The 9,679-nt window shown below is 47.8% G+C and overlaps 1 pseudogene; it reads right to left on the bottom strand.

Moving 5' to 3' along the window:
- Positions 1-7,623: 7,623 nt before the first annotated feature.
- LOC122922712 lies at positions 7,624-9,152 on the bottom strand (annotated as a pseudogene).
- Positions 9,153-9,679: the final 527 nt, after the last annotated feature.

Genomic DNA, 9,679 nt, shown 5'->3' with positions numbered 1-9,679 from the left:
CTGGCCACGTGGACAATTTAGAGACCCAGAAGTTGAATGGGGCCGAACCATCAGTCAGTACGTGGAGGGGTGTGCACACGTACTGTTCCACCATGTTAGTGAAATGTTGCCTCCTGCTAACACGTTGCGTATCAGGTGGTGGTGCAGTTAGCTGTGGCGTGTTGACAAAACTTTTCCACATCTCTGCCATGCTAACCCTGCCCTCAAAGGAGCTGGCCGTGACACAGCTGCCTTGGCGACCTCTTGCTCCTCCTCTGCCTTGGCCTTGGGCTTCCACTTGTTCCCCTGTGACATTTGGGAATGCTCTCAGTAGCGCGTCTACCAACGTGCGCTTGTACTCGCGCATCTTCCTATCACGCTCCAGTGCAGGAAGTAAGGTGGGCACATTGTCTTTGTAGCGTGGATCCAGCAGGGTGGCAACCCAGTAGTCCGCACACGTTAAAATGTGGGCAACTCTGCTGTCGTTGCGCAGGCACTGCAGCATGTAGTCGCTCATGTGTGCCAGGCTGCCCAGGGGTAAGGACAAGCTGTCCTCTGTGGGAGGCGTATCGTCATCGTCCTGCCTTTCCCCCCAGCCACGCACCAGTGATGGGCCCGAGCTGCGTTGGGTGCCACCCCACTGTGACCATGCTTCATCCTCATCCTCCTCCACCTCCTCCTCATCCTCGTCCTCCTCGTCCTCCAGTAGTGGGCCCTGGCTGGCCACATTTGTACCTGGCCTCTGCTGTTGCAAAAAACCTCCCTCTGAGTCACTTCAAAGAGACTGGCCTGAAAGTGCTAAAAATGACCCCTCTTCCTCCTCCTCCTCCTCCTCCTCCTGGGCCACCTCCTCTTCCATCATCGCCCTAAGTGTTTTCTCAAGGTGACATAGAAGTGGTATTGTAACGGTGATAACGGCGTCATCGCCACTGGCCATGTTGGTGGAGTACTCGAAACAGCGCAACAGGGCACACAGGTCTCGCATGGAGGCCCAGTCATTGGTGGTGAAGTGGTGCTGTTCCGCAGTGCGACTGACCTGTGCGTGCTGCAGCTGAAACTCCACTATGGCCTGCTGCTGCTCGCACAGTCTGTCCAGCATGTGCAAGGTGGAGTTCCACCTGGTGGGCACGCCGCATATGAGGCGGTGAGCGGGAAGGCCGAAGTTACGCTGTAGCGCAGACAGGCGAGCAGCAGCAGGATGTGAACGCCGGAAGCGCGAACAGACGGCCCGTACTTTATGCAGCAGCTCTGACATGTCGGGGTAGTTGTGAATGAACTTCTGCACCACCAAATTCAGCACATGCGCCAGGCAAGGGATGTGCGTCAAACCGGCTAGTCCCAGAGCTGCAACGAGATTTCGCCCATTATCGCACACCACCAGGCCGGGCTTGAGGCTCACCGGCAGCAACCACTTGTCGGTCTGTTGTTCTATACCCCGCCACAACTCCTGTGCGGTGTGGGGCCTGTCCCCCAAACATATGAGTTTCAGAATGACCTGCTGACGTTTACCCCGGGCTGTGCTGAAGTTGGTGGTGAAGGTGTGTGGCTGACTGGATGAGCAGGTGGAAGAAGAGGAGGAGGAAGCCGAGAAGGAGGAGGTGGCAACAGGAGGCAAAGAATGTTGCCCTGCGATCCTTGGCGGCGGAAGGACTTGCGCCAAAACAGCTCTCCGCCTGGGGTCCAGCTGCCACTACATTTACCCAGTGTGCAGTTAGGGAGATATAGCGTCCCTGGCCGTGCTTACTGGTCCACGTATCTGTGGTTAGGTGGACCTTGCTACAGATGGCGCTGCGCAGTGCACACTTGATTTTATCGGATACTTGGTTGTGCAGGGAAGGCACGGCTCTCCTGGAGAAGTAGTGGCGGCTGGGAACAACATACTGTGGGACAGCAAGCGACATGAGCTGTTTGAAGCTGTCTGTGTCCACCAGCCTGAATGACAGCATTTCATAGGCCAGTAGTTTAGAAATGCTGGCATTCAGGGCCACGGATCGAGGGTGGCTAGGTGGGAATTTACGCTTTCTCTCAAATGTTTGTGAGATGGAGAGCTGAACGCTGCTGTGTGACATGGTTGAGACGCTTGGTGACGGAGGTGGTGGTGGTGTTGGTGGTACATCCCCTGTTTGCTGGGCGGCAGGTGCCAACGTTCCTCCAGAGGCGGAGGAAGAGGCCGAGGCGGCAGCAGCAGAAGAGGCCGAGGCGGCAGCAGCAGAAGAGGCCGAGGCGGCGGCAGCACCAGAAGAGGCCGAGGTGGCAGCAGCAGAAGAGGTAGCAGGGGGAGCCTGAGCGACTTCCTTGTTTTTAAGGTGTTTACTCCACTGCAAATCATGCTTTGCATGCAGGTGCCTGGTCATGCAGGTTGTGCTAAGGTTCAGAACGTTAATGCCTCGCTTCAGGCTCTGATGGCACAGCGTGCAAACCACTCGGGTCTTGTCGTCAGCACATTGTTTGAAGCAGTGCCATGCCAGGGAACTCCTTGAAGCTGCCTTTGGGGTGCTCGGTCCCAGATGGCGGCGGTCAGTAGCAGGCGGAGTCTCTTGGCGGCGGGTGTTCTGCTTTTGCCCACTGCTCCCTCTTTTGCTACGCTGTTGGCTCGGTCTCACCACTGCCTCTTCCTCCGAACTGTGAAAGTCAGTGGCACGACCTTCATTCCATGTGGGGTCTAGGACCTCATCGTCCCCTGCATCGTCTTCCACCCAGTCTTGATCCCTGACCTCCTGTTCAGTCTGCACACTGCAGAAAGACGCAGCAGTTGGCACCTGTGTTTCGTCATCATCAGAGACATGCTGAGGTGGTATTCCCATGTCCTCATCATCAGGAAACATAAGTGGTTGTGCGTCAGTGCATTCTATGTCTTTCACCGCTGGGGAAGGGCTAGGTGGATGCCCTTGGGAAACCCTGCCAGCAGAGTCTTCAAACAGCATAAGAGACTGCTGCATAACTTGAGGCTGAGACAGTTTCCCTGGTATGCATGGGGGTGATGTGACAGACTGATGGGGTTGGTTTTCAGGCGCCATCTGTGCGCTTTCTGCAGAAGACTGGGTGGGAGATAATGTGAACGTGCTGGATCCACTGTCGGCCACCCAATTGACTAATGCCTGTACCTGCTCAGGCCTTACCATCCTTAGAACGGCATTGGGCCCCACCATATATCGCTGTAAATTCTGGCGGCTACTGGGACCTGAGGTAGTTGGTACACTAGGACGTGTGGATGTGGCAGAACGGCCACGTCCTCTCCCAGCACCAGAGGGTCCACTAACACCATCACGACCATGTCCACGTCCGCGTCCCTTACTAGATGTTTTCCTCATTGTTATCGTTCACCACAACAACAAAAATATTATTTGGCCCAATGTATTGTATTCAAATTCAGCTGAATATAAATTTGAGGCCTAGTATTTAGGTGCTGGGTGACCGGTATGGGTTTACTGACAGAATTAGACTTGGAAATACACAGAAGCGTGTGTGTGTGAAGTTATTCTGAATGACCCAATGTGCACCTTGAATATTATATACCCTTTTAGGGATAGATTTCAAATAGCTCTGATATAGCAGAAACCACTAAATTATGAAATTGCTAAATTGGGAATTGTATTTCAACCCAGAACAAAAACTGTGCTTTGACGGACACTAAATATCTTGCCCAGCCACAACAGTACAGCGGTAACGACAGATTTAGCTGGATATAAACTTGAGGCCTAGTATTTAGGCGCTGGGTGACAGGTATGGATTTACTGACAGAATTAGACTGGGATATGGCCAAAAAATAACCACACTATTGCTGGTTAAATGCACTTGGTGTGACAGCTTGACCAACCACACTACTGAGGGTTAAATGCACTTGGTGACAGGCGCAGCTTGCCCCTGATGTAGTATATGGCCAAAAAATAAACAGAATATAGCTGGTTAAATGCACTTGGTGTGACAGCTTCACCCTGATGTAGGCTTTAGCCAAAAAACAACCACACCATTGAGGGTTAAATGCACTTGGTCGCAGGGTTAAATGCACAAAATGGCCGCCGATCACCCCAGAAAAAAGTGACTGACAAACGGTCTGGGCAGCCTAAAAACAGTGAGCAATTGAGTATCAGCAGCTCAATGATCCACAGCTGCAGATCGATCACTGAATGAAGTCTTTTGGAGGAGTTAATCAGCCTAATCTCGCCCTACTGTCGCAGCCGCAACCTCTCCCTACGCTAATCAGAGCAGAGTGACGGGCGGTGCTATGTGACTCCAGCTTAAATAGAGGCTGGGTCACATGGTGCTCTGGCCAATCACAGCCATGCCAATAGTAGGCATGGCTGTGACGGCCTCTTGGGGCAAGTAGTATGACGCTTGTTGATTGGCTGCTTTGCAGCCTTTCAAAAAGCGCCAAGAAAGCGACGAACCCGAACCCGAACCCGGACTATTACGAAAATGTCCGGGTTCGGGTCCGTGTCACAGACACCCCAAAATTCGGTACAATTATACAGTATACAGTTCGGGTTCGCTCATCCCTAATTATTTTCCCTTTTAACATGGTTATAAGGGAAAATAATAGCATTCTGAATACAGAATGCATAGTACAATAGCGCTGGAGGGGTTAAAAAATAAATAAAAAATAAATGAACTCACCTTAATCCACTTGATCGCGCAGCCGGCATCTCCTTCTGTCTACATCTTAGCTGTGTAGGACCAGGACCTGTGGTGACGTCAGTCCGGTCATCACATGATCCATCACATGATCTTTTACCATGGTGATGAATCATGTGATGGACCATGTGATGACCAGAGTGCCATCACCACAGGTCCTGTTACTGCACACAGCTAAGATGTAGACAGAAGGAGATCCCGGCAGCGCGATCAAGTGGATTATGGTGAGTAAAATTTTTTGGGGGGAACGCCAAGGCATTGGTCAACCCGAAAGGCATGACCAGGTTCTCAAAGTGCCCCTCAAGTATTAAAAGCAGTCTTCCATTCATCCCCTTCCTTGATCCTAACCAGATTATATGCCTCCCTTAAGTCCCACTTGGAGAACACCTTGGCACCAATAATCTGGTTAAAAAAATCGGAAATCAAAGGAAGAGGATCAGACAACAGTGGTCTCTGCATCTGTGAGACAGTCGTGCGGAGGTCATCCACCTCCAGAGACAGACCCTGGAGCGGCCGGTCAGTGCAGCGATAACATCCATGGCTGAACTAATACAGACAACAAAATGAAGGTTTTTCAGCGGTTTATAATGTCACGATCAGTGTGGGGAAAAAACTCCACACTAAACACAGGAGGGAAGGGGACCAGTAACTGGGCCTGGAAACTAAGGAAGGAACAGGTCACCTCCTAAACAACCCTAATCCGGGCCTTATCTATCAATAGGAATAGACCTTGAAGGTAGGAATATTCATATGCTGTATACCTAGGCCCTTATATCCCTATAAGGCCCTGGAATGAGGTTAGGACCAGAGACAACCCATTCCTCCCCAGATGGATGAATGGAACACATGACTGGATCACATGACTACTCTCCATAGCGCGTGGATTCACAGCGTTCATCCCAGCGCACGGCTTCCTTGGCATCTGCTCCACAACTGAGATAGATGAAAAGGGGGGTAAGAGCCTCAAATGAGGCAAAAGACTTACCTGAAATATGAATATATAGGAGGCAAAATGTGCTATTGATGGTAACTGCAACTTAGAACAATACCTGCATTACTACCCAAAGTACACGGCGTCACTGCGCCTACATCTATTACTACAAACCACCTCAATCGATGGCTCTTTCCTGGTATCTTTTATATGTATTTATATTGACACAAACTGGAGGTCTCTATATGAAACATATTGTGCCAATATTCTGATAAACGGAGCGCGCATCTTAAAGTGGATATTACTACAATATACCTTTTTAGGGATCCTTGAACATTAAAGGACGTTTGACTGCCAAGAAACGAGGTCTAACTAAGTCCATGTATATTTGTACTTATCTAGAATATGTATAGTGTCTCGCTACAACGCCACCATTCGGAGAAGCAGACCGGTATTAATAAGTTTGCTTTTTCTTTACTTAGGGCAGATTTCGTTAACCATGTTTTTAAGATACTTTTTTTACGTTATGTTTTTATCCTACATATACCCGGCTTGTTTTTAGCTTATGTACCCAGCAATTTAGGAGGAATTAGGGAGTAATGTATTTTAATAAACAACGTGTCATCTACAATACCAGCAGTGGGTGTCCCTGCCTTTCTTTATATGACCTTCTTGTTCTCTTTATTGGGCTCCGAACCCCTTGATATCCTATTGCTCTCTGGTTGAGCTCCTTTGTCTTTACATTTAAGAACAGATTTTTGATTGTAGACACCTTTGTTACAGTCAAATTGTCAAACATACATACTTAGTGCAGCCAAAGTCAATGAACTTCGTCAACATCGTTGTCACCAATTTGTGTCCCCACGAAGTTCCATCTTTAATGCTTATCCGCCTGTCCCGCGCCCTTAATCCGCCTCCTTCTCGATCTTATTGGCCATTATAATCAGCTGTTTGTCTCTTTGGAGACTTGGGACGTTCCCCGACTTCCTGATTTCTTTGTGTTACTTTTTTTGTAGTCTTCAAAACATTCTATTTAATTTATACAAATAACAACTGAATACAAAAATTAGATTAAAACAAAATAGTTATCTTCTGGCAGAGTTTACAATGCAACATATCATATCGCTTAACAGAAAGGCATCTCCCGTGCTCCTCCACCAATCCCAGCTCCAGAATTTGTCTCTGGAAATTGACACAATGTTGTTTCCTGTTTCCTATGTCAGTAAAATGCGGGCGGGAACGGGAAGAGTGACAACAGATTACGAGACCACTCGCCTCTCAAGGTGGAGAAGAAATAATATGTGAAATTGCAATGTGATCGTCATGTGATACAAAAGGAGTTATGGAGAGCAGGAAGAAAACTAAATATAGCGGCAGCCATCTGCACTGTCAAGTTTTCTTTTTGTTTGTTTTTTGGAAACTTAAGTGCACATATAATAAATAAAAGTTGAAGTTTTTTATAGATTATAAAAAAATTCTTATGTTCAGCATTATTGTAAACATCATTACAGCTAATGCTGACGACTCGTATTTCAGGCGTTTTAGATCCTTCCCCAGAACTGAATTGGTGTAATTCATAACACAGATCCGGACACGGTCAGACATATATTTGGCATCTGTCATTAAATTAAATCTTTACAGTGCAAGCGAGGAATGCAAAGAATCTCTAGCGCAATAGAACGGAGACACCCATGAAATATTTCTAATGAAACTTTGCCAAGATCCATGTGAATACCTTGGGAATGGCCGAGAGCTTCGGGGGAACATGATGAAAACAGTTTATTCTTCTGCTTCAAAAAATGTAGTTTTTAATGCCCAAATATATCGAAAATTCTCATTCTGCACTCCCATGGTAATTTGCATGGGTCTAAATCTTTGCATGTGGACTGCTTGTAGCCAGGATCCTGCCACATTGCTGCTATAAGAATTGTAGGCCATATCTTGAGATACCAACAGCCGGATTGTCTTCAAAAGGCAGGTTATGTGTTTAGAAGTTCGGCTTTTACAGTTACAGTTTGCAAAAAGAAGAAAGTCTACACCTCAGCAAGCAAGCACTGTGTCCGATTCTTTTTCGCTGACGTTCAGCAGTCCGATTTCAGTTTATCTAAAGAATTGTCAATTTTGGTTAAAGTCTTTTTGATGCGCAAGGCTGGGAGTCTTGCCGATGGGTTGTGATACCAGCATTCCTTCATCAATTTAACCAGGGATGTTTGCGTTGGGTCTGAAAACCATCTATTAGGAATGTTTGGTCTTTGTTGATCCACACAGACAACTTTCCTCATAGCTTCAAAACTAGGATCATTAGGAACAACGTCATAAAAGGGAGGTTTGTAATCTGCAACAATACCGTTGCTAACCATGCGTCTGGCGACCTCCCAGAGGACCAAGCCAAAAGCCCAAATATCAACTCTTTTGTAAGAGTCAAAAAAATCCACTTGGATCGTCTCATCGAGGACCTCGGGAGCCATGTACCTCTTGGTTTCTACATAGGGGTTACTCCCAACATCGAGCTGATTGGTTGACTGTGAGTGAATCATGGCCAATCCTAGATCAGCAATGCAGCACTGTCCATTCTTCTTAACTAGAATGTTCTTGCTCTTTAAATCCCGATGAGCAATAGCAGGTTTCCCCTGCGTACCAAAAATCTCCACATGTAAATGTGCTAGTCCGCTGGCTATGGAAAGGACAATTCTGAGACAGGTCACCGTGTCTAATGTGGTTATATGTAAGTAATCGTAGAGGGATCCCAATTCATGGTAGTGCGTAATAAGCCACAACTGTGTGCTGGAGTTTCTTAAGTCATATCGGAGGCAATGAAACCTAGGATGTTTTCATGTCTTAACAGCGCCGTGTTGTATAATTCAGTCTCTTAGCACCAGGACTTCTCATCTCGGGATGAAAAGATCTTAACGGTGATGCTTTCCCCTTGCCAGTGGCCGCGCCATACTTCTCCGTACCGACCCTTACCAACACATTCTGCAAGGGTGATCTGGCGGGCGAGTGTTCTGTGCACCAGGAAGGGAAGACCAGACCCACTGCCAGAGGTGCACGTGTGATCCAGCAGATCCGCAAGGGTGCTGTCCCCCACGTTGGACGCGATCAGCCCGTCTACAGTCCGATACTCCGCATCTCGTGTACTCAACCGCTCCATGTGCCGTTGTTGAATTTTCTGAAAGATCAGAAGGGCCACAACTGAAAGCACTATTAGAACGACTACTGGAGCCAGGATAAATAATGCCAGGGTTTCCACGCTGGAATTTAACGTCTCGGCGGTGCCTGACTTACTTTGTAAGTGCGCTGTAATGTTCATGTTGCAGAGGTCGCCCTGACAGCAGTCCACGGCCTGGTCAGCAGAAGGAGGGGTTTTGCAGGTCATTATGCTTTGCTCGTAGACTTGGAAGCAGCCTTTCTGAGAAACCAAGAGACCATCGTTCATATTGAGGGAGGCAAAGCATTGCTGTCCGTAACAGCGGTCTCTGCTGCCGCAGGAAATCCCCTCGCACACACATTTATATTGGACGGAATTCCCTTTAACCTCCTCGTCTTCCATGCTAGAAGATGAAAAGGTGACCATTATGAGTATAGGAAAAATTACACCACCACCCACCATTGTACAGCCCTTATATCCAATCCCCTCAGAGTATAGCAGCGGAATCTGACAGAAGTAGAGAAGTCCTCGCAGTCTTCAGAAGAATAGCTGTGGAGCTGTAGCAGAAAGCTCCAGGAGCCGAGCACAAGTGATCTGATGAAATGTATAAATTATAGTGAGCACTCAATATCTGTGGTCGTATATCAGGTCTAATATAATAACTAATTTATTAGGTCATAAAATTATGCATACAATAAATAGGATAGAAATAGGTTAGGGTGAACCACATCATAGTTAGAGCACCTAACCTGGTAATCAGAAGGGTGAGCCACTATAAACCCACACAAGTGATCTGATGCCCGGTCTCTGGAGGCTCCATATATACAGTCACACTGACCAAACAGAGAGCAGGATGAAACAATAGACTCCACTGACCAATCAGACAGCAGCATAAAACAACCACTGAGGTCACTGACTTCCGGCCCCACCTCTATTAGTTCCTCAGCAGATTTCTGGGGTCCTGCTGCCCTCATGTGGCCACTTTTGGT

The sequence above is a fragment of the Bufo gargarizans genome, unplaced genomic scaffold (genome assembly GCF_014858855.1).
Source record: "Bufo gargarizans isolate SCDJY-AF-19 unplaced genomic scaffold, ASM1485885v1 fragScaff_scaffold_65_pilon, whole genome shotgun sequence".
NCBI classification, from domain to species: Eukaryota; Metazoa; Chordata; class Amphibia; order Anura; family Bufonidae; genus Bufo; species Bufo gargarizans.
The sequence above is the reverse complement of the archived record's forward strand: the minus strand, read 5'-3'. Positions and strand labels throughout refer to the sequence as shown.